At 36.4% G+C, this 3,202-nt stretch overlaps 1 long non-coding RNA gene across 1 annotated transcript; it reads right to left on the bottom strand.

Annotated features, from left to right (window-relative positions):
- Positions 1-422: 422 nt before the first annotated feature.
- LOC116120054 lies at positions 423-1,429 on the bottom strand. Its single transcript, XR_004126485.1, has 3 exons — positions 1,398-1,429; positions 1,142-1,254; positions 423-1,005 (listed from the first exon to the last, which is right to left on the bottom strand). It is a non-coding gene; the product is annotated as an uncharacterized LOC116120054 (long non-coding RNA).
- Positions 1,430-3,202: the final 1,773 nt, after the last annotated feature.

Here is a 3,202-nt window from a genome sequence, read left to right as displayed (position 1 = left end):
AAGAAGGCCAGCAAAAATATCCATAAGAAATCCCAGAATAGACTGGTGCATTTAGAACTCTCAGATGAGTGTTATAATAGAAATCAAATTCCAATATACAATTAGTCACTACAATGATGGAATTGCACCAGAAAGCAGAAATAAATATTTAAAAAAGGAAGCACAGAAAGCAAATAAAATGCCATTAACCCTGAAGAAAAACCCAAATTTAGAAAATGTAACATTCAATCCATAGAAGTAAAATGACCCAGAAGAATAATCCATCACTGTAATCCAAAACATTCTTTTTATGTAAAACATGCTAAAGACAGCCAGCATTAAGTCAAGTGGAAATTCAAAAATTCCTCTAGCTACCTGCATTATAGGAGCAGTCAAACCTATAGGCCCTGCAGAAGCTGAGGGATGAAGGACAGGGGATGGATTTGCCATCCATCCAGCAAGAGAAGTCGAAAGAACAGCAAGAGTAGGCTGAAATGGCTGGAAGAAACAATTTAAAGTTAAATTTCCAAGCAGTCAGAGTCCAAGTTAGCTCAATTACCTAGAACCTTCAAAATTTTTACTAACACCATGAGCACTCAGTAGTGGAGAAACCTCCAGGCTTTGAAACAGCACCCATTAAAGGATTGGTACGTGAGACGGGCTTGAGCACCATTTGGCTGTCCACAACTGTGGTCTACAAATAGGGTCTTTATGTTGGATCAGGCCTTGGATTCTTACACAGCTGATGCTGCTAATTTAAACTCAATTCAAATGCTAATAAAAGTGAACATGTTCAATTAAAAGCAATAAACAAAAGTTACAAAATCATAAAGATAGACACGCAAGAAAGAAAAGAACTTCCCAAGGACCTCTGGTTAATTAGTGTCCGTAGCCTTGATTCTTCAAGGTAGGAAATTGAAGTTATCGTGGAAAAGTGGATTAGCCTCTATCAACGTTTTCAGTTCAGCTAGCATTCTACCCCTAGCAGACTTCGTATCTCCATATTTCGAGAGCTGTTCATTATCTCTGCAAGTAAGACACAATCAAATTTACATATAAGAGATCGACTTCTTTCTTTTTTAAATAAGACACAAAAGTAGAAGACATACTAAGCTATGGAAAACAGTTCAGCACAAATTCTAAAGATATATCAATATAATACCTAAAGTTCTCCAGTGTCAATAGCTGTGTGATCTCCTTGAAAAGCTCTTCATTAAACACAGCAAAAACTTTCAAATCTTTAACTAATATATCCACACCTTTAGCACGATCAGCCTAAATTAATTTTATTTTTTTTGTCAAGAAGAAGGCATTAAAGAACTTTAAACACACTCCCAAGTTATAACAAACAATCTGTAAAACTGAAAAAATATAAAGAGAATATAAAGTGAAGTCAAAATGCACTTGAGAAGATGTACTTGTCTGAAGCTTCAAGGTACTTCTGTTTTCGAATCTCAAAGAAATCTTCATGGAATATCTATATCATCCACTTTGTGAACCCAGAGAGATACTTCCCGACCTCAACCCACTCTCCATTGTCACCATGTCTTCAAAATACCTATGTTTAAGAAAAAACCTGATTCTTGATCCAATCTAAATTAATTACATACCTCAATTAAACCCTTAACACAACCTCACAGAACTTGGCATATAAAAAATATATATGTTATGTAAATGACAACATCAGCAAACATACATGTCCACATGTTATTAACAATTAAGAATTTAAGAAAAAAAAAAAAAAGTGCATAATTGGAGCGTACCTGTGAAGAGTTCTTTGAATTTCTCTTCATTAAGAAATTGAAGTATGAGAAACATGAGTTCTCTGCAAAGTGAGAACATAACTATGTATCTATGCAAACATCACAGAGATCCAAGAGCTCACAGATCAATAGTTGGAAAATGCAATCGTATCGTCACACACAAAACAAAAATAATTGAAAATTCAAACTTTAAGCAAATTACAAAACACAAACAAAATCCAACCAAATGAGGTTCAAAATCTAACCTTCGGTGTCAGAATCTGCATCAAGATAGTCATTGTCGTCGTTGTCGCTGTCGGCAATATAATTTCAAAGGCATTAAGCAGGAAAAACTAAAACAGCTGAATGCTGCTTGTTAATATAAGTTTTCCTCTAGCTACGTGCATTATTAGGAGCAATCAAACCTATAGGCCCTACAGAAGTGAGGGGTAAGGGACAGGGGATGGATTCGTCATCCATCCAGCAAAAGAAGTTGGAAGAGCAGCAGGAGTAGGCTGAAATGCCTGGAAGAATACAATTTAAAGTTAAATTTCCAGACAGTCCGAGTCCAAGTTAGCTCAGTTACCAAAACCTTAAAAAAATTTCAACTTACCCCAAAAGCATTCAGGTGGGAAAACCTCCAGGCTTCGGACCAACACCATTAAAGGATTGGTACTGGGATTAGGCCTTGGATTCTTACATAGTTGATGCTACTATTAAACTGCAATACCAAACTATAATGCATATAATCAGAAATACCAAAAGTAAATTACACGTATTTATAAAAAGTTACAAAGCAAAACAAATGAATAAGCCATGAAAAGACCAAACAAATAATTCAGCATTTAAAATGCCAGGTACCCATTAATGCAATTCTATGAAACACATTCGTAAACCCAATCAATATGCTTTAAGTGAAGAAGAGAAACAAATAGAACAACACAAACAACAAGTTTACAGTTCAAGTCTCAGCTTCAAATCAGCAACAAAATACAATCTACAGCCCCAGAAATAAACATATATGAGAGTCCCTGACACCAAATGACCCAAACCTCAAACACGCATGTCCCTGTAGAGTGTTGATGTACTTTTATTTGATTAATGCCTTGTTTCTTTGAAGTGGGATTGTCTTCCTGTGATGTTTCACCAGAGTAGCCTCTGAGAGAAAAGGAAAAAAAAAAAAATTTAAATTGCATTCCCCACAGACATAATCTGTATAACATGTAGATGTAAAAGATCAGAGGTCGGCCAAGTATAACAAAAGAAATAACCTGTTTCAACAGTTACCCCATCACACACAAAAAGCAATTAGAGTGAGTGAGTGGTCGTCCGTACACCATTTTTGTAGCCATCAACCCGTTAATCAGCCGGAATATGGCAAAGAACAATCGTGCGACGCGGCTGTTGTGGGCGGTGATCGGTGAGTGTAGTCCGGGGAAAAGGGATGGGGTTTTGATGGTGGGATGCCAGGGGTTCTTGTG

This window comes from Pistacia vera, unplaced genomic scaffold (genome assembly GCF_008641045.1).
Source record: "Pistacia vera cultivar Batoury unplaced genomic scaffold, PisVer_v2 Contig92, whole genome shotgun sequence".
In the NCBI taxonomy this organism is placed as follows: domain Eukaryota; kingdom Viridiplantae; phylum Streptophyta; class Magnoliopsida; order Sapindales; family Anacardiaceae; genus Pistacia; species Pistacia vera.
Note: the sequence above shows the minus strand (reverse complement) of the source record. Positions and strands in the feature narration are given on the sequence as shown.